Below are 10,411 nucleotides of genomic sequence, written 5' to 3' on the forward strand. Positions count from 1 at the left end.
ACTAGTTGTAGAAGCTAAGACCCAGAGAATTTTAAGAATCTATCCAAGGCCATACAAAGTTATGGCAAAGTTAAGGTCCGGATCCCATTTGCCTGATTCATAGGCAAATGGGACCCACTTAGCACGTTAACAAGTGTTAGGTGCTGAGTGCTATATGAAATGAACCATTATAACAGGATCCAGTCACTGCCTGCCAGAGTATAGTGAAACAAAGCAGATAACATCAACATTGAGGCTTATAGACTTTTCCCAAGAAATTTAGAGATGTGTGTTTTATATTAATTTGCATTGCTTTACATATCATTTATATGCATTCCCATATGCTAGTAATTTTCCTAGTGGGATCTAAAGGCTGAGGCTTCAAGTACATAACAGAAAATAAAATTAATCAGGAATTGAATACAGCTATTTCAGACTTGATATTTCACTGGGGATGGTGAGCTGAGTGTGGGCTTTTGGGAAAAGGATTGGACCAGTATTTACTATTTTAGAAGTTGTGGGGAGCCAGATATCATTGGCTAAAAGCAGCTTACAACTTAATATGTTATGAAGATTTGATCTGCTGAACGTAATAGAAAAATAGAGGAAAAGAGGAAGAAGACCAAAGGAAATTTGTTATATAAATGCCAGAAAATAAAGCAGAAGCAGCCACAGAAGTCTGCTTTATGAATCCAAACTGATAGGAAATGTTAATAGTCAGAAAGTCAAGATTTTCTGCTAAGCAATATGAAGTTTTGGAAAGAACATGATCTTAAATACAAACATATGAGACGTCAAAACCAATAAATTCTCCCTAATTTGGCTTACTGAGCAACAGGCCATTTGCATCTTAGCAAAATCTCAAAACTACAGGGGATTAAAAACAAACTACAATTTCGTAGTAGCAGAGAATTTTGTGCTGCATCACATCAGCATCAGCTGAGAATTTGTTAGAAATGCACGTTCTGAGACCACTCAGACCGACTGAATGAGAACTTCTGGAGATGGGGCCCAGTAATTTGTGTTTTAATAATCCTTTAAATATTGGTAGCCAGCTTTCATCCTTCTTTTGAATTTTTACTTTTTTAGCCTTGACCTTCCCATTTCCCTCTTGTCACTAATTTCTTACTGTGCTGCTTAATTTCCCCGGGTTCCTATCCCAGTGGAGGAGCCCATTCCTCCAGATTGTCTGCTCAGGACAGAGCAGAGCAAGGTGGGCTTTCCCTTCCTTGGTCCCAAGGTCTACACCAAGGGCGGGAACCTGACGCCTTAAGGCCATTATGTGGCCTTTTAGGTCCTTAAGTGCAGCCTCTTGACTGAACCCAAATTTTACAGAACAAATCCTTATATTTTTACTAACACATTTCTGTTTGCCTTTTGTGTGTATATATATATTTTTTCTTTTTTTTTTTTTTAATGAACGTATTTAAAATACCAAAGAATAAGATAAATTTGAATGAAATCATCCTCCCAGACTGACTGGCCCAGTTAGAACATTAGTAAGCCATGAAGGCTAAATCAATGGCTGCCACACACGGGATTTAATTCTAACTTCCCCTCCCTCTGGCACCACTATTATACAAGGCTGGTTGGTGAGAATTTATAGGGATGGAGTATGCCAGTCTGTTACTGGCTTTTGCCAACAATGCACTGTGTTTGAAGTGGAATTGTGAATAGTTGCACAGCTCGACAGTATTTTTTAATTCTGTCTGCATAAGAGCCTATCATGTCAAAGAAGACCAAGAGAGGCTCCGTGCCTGTGACTCAAGCGACTAAGCCACCAGCCACATACACCTGAGCTGGCGGGTTCAAATCCAGCCTGGGCCTGCCAAACAACAATGATGGCTGCAATCAAAAAATAGCCAGATGTTATGGTGGGTGCCTGTAGTCCCAGTTATTTGGGAGGCGGAGGCAGGAGAATCGGTTGAGCCCAGGAGTTGGAGGTTGCTGTGAGCTGTGATGCCATAGCACTCTACCCAGGGTGACAGCTTGAGGCCCTGTCTCAAAAAAAGAAGACCAAGAGAATGCTGAAGGAAGAAAACAGATTGAAGACTGGGGATTGCAATATTATCCTGTTTCTGCTAAAGATAAGATGATTTGCTTGCTTTGTGATACTGCAATATCAACATTAAAGAAATTTAATGCTCTTCAGCTTTATAATACTCATAGGGACCACAAATATTTTAAATTAGAGGGAAAGGAGTGAAAGGTTGTATTGCAGAAATTAAAACATGAAATGCAAAAGCAAAGACAATTCTTTCAAGCAGCAATAAAACCTGGAAATAATGCCACTGAAGCAACTTATAAAGGAGCTTATATACTGAAGGAAAAAGGGAAGCCTTCAGTGATATAGAAATTGTAAAAGAATGCATTGTTGAAGTTGTAAGATGCTTAGATCCTGATAACATTTCTACATATAAACAACTGCCTCTTTCAAGGAGAACCATAATTGATCGGCAGCATAAATTAGCCTTCAACTTAATAGAACAACTTTGTGCAATGAATCAAAATGAAAATATATATTATTCAATCACTATAGATGAATCAACTAATGCTACTGACTCAGCACAGATTTTATACTTCCTTGGGGTCATAATAGAAGATTTTCTTTACTACAAAGAATTGCTCACTTTGGGCACTCTTGTGTATAGAACATAGGTAATCAGTATTTCCAGGGACTTCCAAGATAAATGTCATGCAGTACTGATTTTCGTACATTATGTGTACAGACAGTGCACCTTCTGTGACAGGAAAATATGAAGGAATGATTGATTGCACAGATAAAAAAAGTATTAAAGGATCCAGATGCTCTCATTTCTTTTCATTGTATCTTTACTGCAGTAAAATCTCTGCACTGAAGCTATTTTAAGTGATGCTTTGCAACAAATTATAAAGATTGTTAACTATATTCAGGCAAGTAACACAGTCATCATCACGTTCATAACAAGCTAAAGTTGAACAATGAGGTTTTCAGTGTGGATTTGTCCTATCATTCTGTAGTGCATTGGGTATCACAGGGACAGGTGTTAGCCAAATTTTTTTCTCTGGGCAAACAGATAGTAACATTTTATGAAGAACAGAATTGGCAATGTGAATTATTGAAAGAATATTTCTATAGAAATATAGTATTTCTGTGTGATATCATGTCATATCAAAACGATTTGAATATTTCCTTGCAAGGTAAAACATATATGACATTTGGCAAAAAATCCAAGCATTTTGGAAAAAAGATATTTTTTTCTTTTTGTTTCTTTTTTTTCTGAGACCAGAGTCTCACTTTGCCACCCTTGGTAGAGTGTTGTGGCATCATAGTTCACAGAAACCTCAAACTCTTGGGCTTGAGCAATCCTGTTGCCTCAACCTCCTGAGTAGCTGGGACTACAGGCACCCGCCACATGCCTGGCTATTTTTATAGACAAGGTCTCTCTTGCTCAGATTGGTCTTGAACCTGAACTCAGGCAATCCACACACTTCAACCTCCCAGAGTGCTAGGATTATAGGTGTGAGCCACCGCACCCAGCCAAAAAAAGATTTTTTTTTTTTTCAAAAAACTTCTTCGAAAGGAAATTTTGGATGAATATTTTCCCCAATAACAAAGGTCATTGATGAGCAGGATGAATATGTGAACCATTGGCAGATTACGCAGCTGCTATAGACCTATTAATTGGAGAATACAATGAAAGGTTCACTGACTTTGAGAACCATGACCTGACACTCACATTAGCATTTCAGCCTCGACTAGTTGATATCACAAAGGCACCTAAAGAACTACAGGTGGCATTCATTGAGCTCTCAATAGATGACATTTTAAAGTCCTGGTTTGAGCCTAAGAAGATCCAGTTGAAACATGGAAAAGTGAAGTTAGAGGCTCGGCGCCTGTGGCTCAAGCAGCTAAGGCGCCAGCCACATTGAGCTGGTGGGTTCGGCCCAGGCTGCCAAACAACAATGACAACTACAACCAAAAAATAGCCGAGCGTTGTGGCTGGTGCCGGTAGTCCCAGGTACTTGGGAGGCAGAGGCAGGAGAATCGCTTGAGCCCAGGAGTTGGAGGTTGCTGTGAGCTGTGATGCCACAGCACTCTACCCAGGATGACAGCTTGAGGCTCTGTCTCAAGAAAAGAAAAAAAAAAAAGAAAAGACAAAGAAAAATGCAGCAGGATACCCACGCCTTCATCAACCAACATGCCTGAAAAGTGCTGCAAGCAGACATTCAGAGGCTTCCCCATGAAAAGCAGCCACAACAAAGCCATTAAAAGTTAGTCAATTTTAAAATTAATAAATGGTTTTCATTTTTTTAAATGATTAAGTGTGTAGTAGTTAGATTGTTAAAAAATAATGTACATTTTCAAAGTGTATCTACTTGAAGTTTCTTGAATGCAGCCTTATTTGATTTAGTTAAATAATGAGGCTTCCCACGTGACAAGCCCCCCAGGGGAGATGCTTTCTTTCTGAGATCCCTTTCAGCGTTAGCCTTCTGTAGCTCTGCGCTTTTCATATTGTCCAGGGCTGTGTTGATTTTGTTGTAGGTTTTGTTTTGCTGCCTGTTTTCTCTTTTCTCAGTCTTGTACCAAACAAACTGTGAATCATACCAAACATACAGTCAGCCAAAACACTGAACTACTCTCTGCAGATGGTCCTGTTAAACCACATTTCTCCATTAGCCACATTGCTCCATTAACCAGTACAGTTCATTTTTTGGACTGAAGTGTTAGTTTCGTATTTATCTTAGTTAAATTTCATCTTAGTAGATCCAAATAATCTGTTTGAGACTTATTGTTGTCATCTTTCATATAAACTGAGTCTCACCTTTATGGCCTCATCCAATTTGGCTCTGATGTTCTGGCCGAGGAATTAATAACAATGTGACCGAGTGTGTTGAAGGCCTTTCTCACAGTTAATGAGGCTCAGAAAGTTGGCGTCCTTTTCAATCCTTGTGGGGCTAACATCAGAAGAATAATTGTCATCAGTCCAATCAGTATTTGCATTTAAATGACTGCCACTCTAAAGTTCTGTCTCACATGACTTCTCTTTATAGGGCCTGAGTTCTAGATCTGCACCCCCAGTGTCTATCACTTATCGTCAGTAACTGACCGTAATGATTGCTTCCTTCTGCCTATTGCTTATACCATCAGGTTGGGGCTATTTTTGAAGGCAGCACAAAGGTAAGTTTCAGCTTATTTATAGTCAGATTAAGGTGAATTCAGAAAATACAAAATAATAATAATAATCAAAACTTGTGCCTTGTAATTTCCTTCTGCTTTGCTCCCTCTCCCTAGGCTCTAGAATTCCAGACTTTGGTGCTAAAGTCTAGGTTTAGCCAGGAGACTCAGATTCTTTAGTTTTTTTTGAAATGGAAAATGTACTCATACCTGATTTTTAAAGGAGTACAATAAGATAATATAACTGCACAAAAGTAATTTTTAAAAGCAAAAAGCAGGACAACCTTGTGGCAAGAATGCTTTGGGGTATGGTTGCTAGAGTATGAAAAAGTACCTAGAATCCGAAACTGTTGTATCATGATCTTTATCCAATCCCAGTCAAGCGTCCCCTGGTCCCCGCCCTGCATTGAAATTCCAGCTTTAAATTAAACTTCAAAATCTCAGTTATATCCAAGCCTGCAATCTCAAATCTCCATTGTACGGGAAGCAAAATTTTAATTTCACCCGTTTACAGTTTTTCAGCTGGGCCTGAGAATTGAATTGACGTGAGAAACATTAATCAGAGAACACATTGATGTCAGTTTACATGACAGGAAGCCCTAATGAGGAAAGGAAGACTCAGTTAGAATTGAACACTTGTATACTGAATTGGACAGGAGTAGGAAATTGTGAAAATGTGACAAGCCAAAGGGGCTTGAGCAAGGGTAGTAAGCTGGGTAGAGAAGTGGCTAGGAAGACAAGGCTTGGTGTAACGGTTTGTGCAAATTTCCCTTGGCCTCGACTTGCAGTCCATGACAAGAATGATACTTTTTCATTTCATTCAAGGATTTCATCTGCATGAAGGTCAGAGTGATCTTGTACCTGTAATTTTTCAAGTGCCTTTAAGTCAAAATACAGCATATTTTGGGGTGGCATATTCTTAACTCCTTCCCAGGAATACTCTAAACTCTTAGCTCTTTTATGGCTTTTCACTCTCTCTCCTACTCCCCACCCCCATCTTTTCTTGTTGGTTTTCTGGGGATTTTCCTAATCTAGTTAAGAAGGAGAAGGCAAGATTGTCCCCTAGGACTGTGCCCAGGCTAGTCCAGTCTGCTTGTCTGCTCTTGGGTAGGTTAGAATTGTTTCCAAAGGGGCTGTAAGCGCTGGCATTTCTCCCAGTCCTCTACAAGATTCAGACAGTCCACGACTAACAGCTGGTTCAGACTGTGGCAGGCGGTGGACACTTCTGCCCAGGACCAGGAAAAACAACACCTAGCATAGTTCCTGTGTTGACAAATGTTCCTTTTTCCCCTCCTTTTCCTGTCCCCCTGTGTCATGGCAGCATATTTGGAGTATTTGCACTGTTGTGTCCTTTCTCCTCACCCCCACTTTCCACTCCAGTGTACCAAGGACAGTCTCGTTCTGCTCAGCCATCATCTCCCACCAGGTTCTCACTTGCTTCAGCATTTCCAGTAGCATCCTGCCCTCCTCGCAGGCTGGCAGGTGCAGAGGGATGCTGTGGCAGAGGGATCAAAAGAGAGAAATGGAATGATACATAAAGTAGACACAAATTAAGTTGCAAAGACTGGAACGTTAGAAAATGTTAATAGAATGATTGTGGAGCTGAAGGAAGGGACGTGCTTAGCAGGCTCAGGCTGGGTTCAAACCCTCCAGCCCCCTGTGGGCGGCTCACGCCATGATCCCAGCACAGTGTGGTCAGGTGTGGATGGCTCACACCTGTAATCCCAGCACTCTGGGAGGATTGTTTGAGTTCAAGTCCAGCCTGAGCAATAGCAAGACCCTGTGTCTATCAGAAATAGAAAAATAGCTAGGCATTGTAGTAGGTGCCTGTAGTCCCAGCTACTTAGGGGGCTGAGGCAGAAGGATTGTTTGAGCCCAGGAGTCAAAGGTTGCTGTGAGCTATGATGACACTACTGCACTCTAGCCTGGGCAACAGACCAAGACTCTGCTTAAAAAAAAAAAAAATAGTACTGGTGCCCACATTCAGTGTCCCCTGGACCCATGGTGTTGCCCATTGGAGATGGTTTGTAGGTGCAGGAGTATGGGTGGCACGCTGAGAATGGAGCCCAGGCATTGTTTGCAGAACTGCCCCTGGTCAGTCAAAGCATTCGACTGGTTTAGATGCTGTTGACCCCTACCCATCATCCTGCCTGGGGCTGCCCAGTGCCTTGGCTCATTTAGCCATCACAATAAGCATTTGAGTCAGTGTTCCTGGTCCTCTTTCACAGACGAGGAGTCAGAAGGCTAATGAGATTAATGACATCTTAATGGCAGACTCAGGACTTAAATTCAGAACAACTGGCTTTAAATTCCAAACCTGTATGATGCACACAAGGGTAGAGCTGGAGGGTGAAATGGAGGGTGTCGATTTGGAGCAGTCAGGTAGCAAGGAGAGAGAAGAGGGGACATTCAGGAAGTGACTCACAACTTCTCACCATGCTTCGAGTTGACACCTACAAGGCACTCAAATCTTTTCCTTAAAAAGCTGGCTCCAGAGTCCCATGTTATTAATATAATAAGCTTTCAAGAAAATAGCCCACCTGCAAGGAGACCTTCAGAGATTATGTGGCCTATCCCTTGCCTGTGACTAGAAACCATGCCCAAAGCAGGTTTACCAGAGCTCAACACTGCTTAACCGAAGCACGGTGAACAGACTGCACAGTTCTTGCCAACATCAGAATTAATTTGGTAAATCTTGGAGACTGCTTTCCTTCAGATGTTTACCTAAAGCCTCCATCTGCCGCTATGTATAGATGGATGAGAAGTTCAGCATCATTTAAGACTCATAATTTTGCACTTGGCTATATATGAGATTATACTGTTGTACAAGTAGACACTTTAATCTGGGTTAAATTTAATTTTGCTCTTGGATGTGTGTGTGTTAAGTATTTCCTCTTCCTGTGGACATCTTTCAAAGTGCACATTGCTTAAACCTATAAAGACTTATTTTTCTCATATAATAATAATTCAAAGTGAGTGCTTATTGCTGGTGGTTCAGTGGCTTGAGGATTTGGGGCTGAGGTCTGTGATAGTCTCTTGGTGTCTTCCTCATGATTCTAAGATGGCTGCTACAACTCTAGCCATCATGTTGGAGTTCCAGGCAAAAAAGGGGAAGGAGAGAAGAAAGAACAAAATGGCACACCTCTTACCTGAATCATGCTCCTTGAAAAAACTTTCCATATAGTCCACCTTATATATCACTGACTGCTCCTCTACAATGGAAATTGGGGGGAAAGTCTTTCAGAGAGATATGTTTCTGCTGCCAACAATATGGGGGTGCTCTTAGTAAAGAAAAAAGGATGCATGTTGGGAGGCAACTGGCTATCTACCAGAGCCACATATAAAATCCTTGCCAGAGCCATATATAAAAGTCTGTTCCTGAATTTCATCTAACTGATCTCTGTCTATTCTGGTACCAAACATAATTTGTTGGAAAATCAGAAGAGTCTGGAATTTACTTTCACTTTGAATATGGTTCTTTATATAAGTTTGCTCAGGCATTTAGTAAGCTAAACAATCCTTTTACTTTTTTATTAACCATAAATAAAACCTACATGTGGGGACCTGTTAGCAATTATAACTATTGTTAGAGTGGTGCATCCTTTTAGGAGCCACCAGCCAGAGAGCTTCCTGGAGGCATTTCTAGATCTTAGTAGGATGGCAGAATGTTCCCAAGCACTGCAGATAATTTTGAACTCCTGAGTCTTCTTCTTCTTCGTCTTCTTCTTTTTTTTTTTTTTTTCAAATTAATATGAGGATACAATTTTTAGGTTACATTGTTCTTACTTCCAGGGCAAAGTTCTATTTGTAGAAGAGCCCTTCAGGCAGGGAGCGAGTTATACACCTTCCCAATGTGCACCTTAGGTGAGATCCCACCTCATGCCCTCCCTCCTTCTGCCAAATGTCCTCCCTTCCCTTTACCCCTGAACTGGACTATTTTAGTGTTTTCTTGTTCTTATGAGCATGTAATTGTTTATGCATTGATTCCATATTAGTATGGAGTACATTGGATATTTATTTTTCAATTCTTGCAATACTTTACTAAGAAGCATGTATTTCAACTCCAACCAGGTAAATGTAAAAGATGTAATGTCTTCATCTTTTTTTTTTTTTTGTAGAGATAGAGTCTTACTTTATCGCCCTGTGGCGTCACAGCTCACAGCAACCTCCAACTCCTGGCTTAGGCGATTCTCTTGCCTCGGCCTCCCGAGTAGCTGGGACCACAGGCGCCCGCCACAATGCCTGGCTATTTTTTTGTTGCACTTTGGCTAGGGCCGGGTTTGAACCCACCACCCTCGGTATATGGGGCCAGCACCCTACCCACTGAGCCATAGGTGCCACCCCTTCATCTTTTTAATGGCTGAATAATATTCCATTGTGTACATATACCACAGTTTGTTCATCCATTCATGGATTGATGGGCACTTAGGTTGCTTCCACGTCTTGGCAATTATGAATTGAGCCACAATAAACATTCTAGTGCAAATGTCTTTGTGGTAAAATGTTTTTTGTTCTTCTGGGTAGATACCTAGTAATGGGATTGCAGGATCAAATGGAAGGTCTACTTTTAGATCTTTCAGGATTCTCCATACCTGGTCTTCATTTTATAGTGTCTATATGCATACAACATCTGAAGACAATATGTACATTTTAAACCAAGAAACACAGATGTTTAGTTAAATGGTGAAGTCGTGCAAGAGTTGCCAGTCTGGAGTTATTCAGTGGAAGCACGGAAAACATCAAAGTCACTGTCTGAGCTCCCCACCAGCTGGCAGAATCCAGAAAACAAACAAGCAAGCTCTTCTGATGACTTATAACAAAGGGTGTCTAATCCATTCATGAAGAGTGTGCCCTGGCCTTGAGCTGTTTCTGACTTTTTTTTTTGTTTTTTTGTTTTTTGAGACAGAGCCTCAAGCTGTCGCCCTGGTTAGAGTGCTATGGCATCATAGCTCACAGCAACATCAAACTCCTGGGCTGAAGCGAGTCTCCTGTCTCTGCCTCCCAAGTAGCTGGTACTACAGGCGCCCGCCACAATGCCCGGCTATTTATTGGTTGCAGCCATCATTGTTGTTTGGCAGGCCTGGGCTGGATTAGAACCCGCCAGCTCAGGTGTATGTGGCTGGCGCCTTTAGCCGCTTGAGCCACAGGCGCTGAGCCTGTTTCTGATTTCAGTACCCTTGATTCATACCTGTTTACTCCCAGGCTGCCTCTGTGATATGCTTATTTATGGGCATTAGATATTATACTTTAAATACAAACATAGAAATCAGTTAT

General features: G+C 41.2%; 1 protein-coding gene across 6 annotated transcripts in view; it reads left to right on the forward strand.

Annotated features, from left to right (window-relative positions):
• GCNT4 (glucosaminyl (N-acetyl) transferase 4) overlaps window positions 1–10,411 on the forward strand; it is a 32,458-nt gene that overhangs the window by 4,148 nt on the left and 17,899 nt on the right. The window contains exon 1 of one of the 6 annotated variants that reach the window (XM_053588560.1): window positions 4,814–5,140. The exons of the other annotated variants lie outside the window; for them this stretch is intronic. The gene's annotated coding sequence lies outside the window, so the exon portion shown is untranslated. Of the gene's footprint in view, window positions 1–4,813; window positions 5,141–10,411 lie in introns of those variants that run through there. 6 annotated transcript variants of the gene reach the window in all.

Source organism: Nycticebus coucang, chromosome 1 (assembly GCF_027406575.1).
Source record: "Nycticebus coucang isolate mNycCou1 chromosome 1, mNycCou1.pri, whole genome shotgun sequence".
Lineage (NCBI taxonomy): Eukaryota > Metazoa > Chordata > Mammalia > Primates > Lorisidae > Nycticebus > Nycticebus coucang.